Source organism: Ricinus communis, chromosome 7 (assembly GCF_019578655.1).
Source record: "Ricinus communis isolate WT05 ecotype wild-type chromosome 7, ASM1957865v1, whole genome shotgun sequence".
NCBI classification, from domain to species: domain Eukaryota; kingdom Viridiplantae; phylum Streptophyta; class Magnoliopsida; order Malpighiales; family Euphorbiaceae; genus Ricinus; species Ricinus communis.
The window spans coordinates 13,390,893-13,391,817 of NC_063262.1; the positions used below are offsets into that span (position 1 = coordinate 13,390,893).

Genomic DNA, 925 nt, shown 5'->3' on the forward strand with positions numbered 1-925 from the left:
TGCCAAGGCTGCTGTGGAGTCTATCTGGTTGACCACTCCCTGCTTGACTGGCTGACTCCTAGAGGATTGGCACTAGTAGTTGTTCATGGCCATCTCCTCTATCAGTTTTTGCGCATGCTCTGGTGTCTTACTATTCAGGGCCCCACCTGCTCAAGTGTCTACCATCTGTCTAGTAGTAAGGTTCAAACCGCTGTAGAAGGTCTAAACCTGCATCCATACTGGTAGTCCGTGGTGCGAGCAACATTGGAGCAAGTCTTTATACCTCTCCCAAGCATCATACATGCTATTGTCATTGAATTACACAAAAGAAGATATATCATTTCTAAATCTAGTAGTTTTAGCAGGAGGAAAGTACTTATGTAAAAACTTCTCAGCCAACGATCTCCATGTCGTAATAATGTTGGCTAGGAGTGACTGCAGCCATCTTTTCGCTCGGTCCGTGATGGGTTACTGATGCAACCTACACCTAAGGTAGTGAACCTATCGATGCGGCCTAGCACTAGTGAGTATTAAGGTCATATCCCTGGAGATCGGGTGAACCTAAAGTTACTACTGTTCGCTATGTTATCTAGTCTGAAATATGGTGTGAGAAGTCTAAAATAATTAACTAATGCTTATGAATGCTTAGAACAACAACAATTGACAATCGAAAGACAACCGTAACAAAAGAAGCAAACCCGAAGGGGACCTAAGTGATGGAATTCTAAGGTTGATTTTACAAATTACCAATCTTGCTACCTGTGCCTAAATCCTGAATCGAACTCGGCTCCTCTCTCGAGCTCACCAAGTTCCTAAATCTGCACTAACCTAATGGAATCTCTTCCTATCAGATTATTACAGATTAGCATTAAGCGTGATTTAGATCTATTAAGAGTTGTTAATTCTTAATCCAGCGAGTGAATTAACCTTATCTCTAAGTGTTAAC

The 925-nt window shown here is 41.8% G+C and overlaps 1 non-coding gene across 1 annotated transcript; it reads left to right on the forward strand.

Moving 5' to 3' along the window:
• Nucleotides 1-223: 223 nt before the first annotated feature.
• LOC112534384 lies at nt 224-330 on the forward strand. Its single transcript, XR_003078674.1, has one exon. It is a non-coding gene; the product is annotated as a small nucleolar RNA R71 (small nucleolar RNA).
• The last annotated feature ends 595 nt before the right edge of the window (nt 331-925 follow it).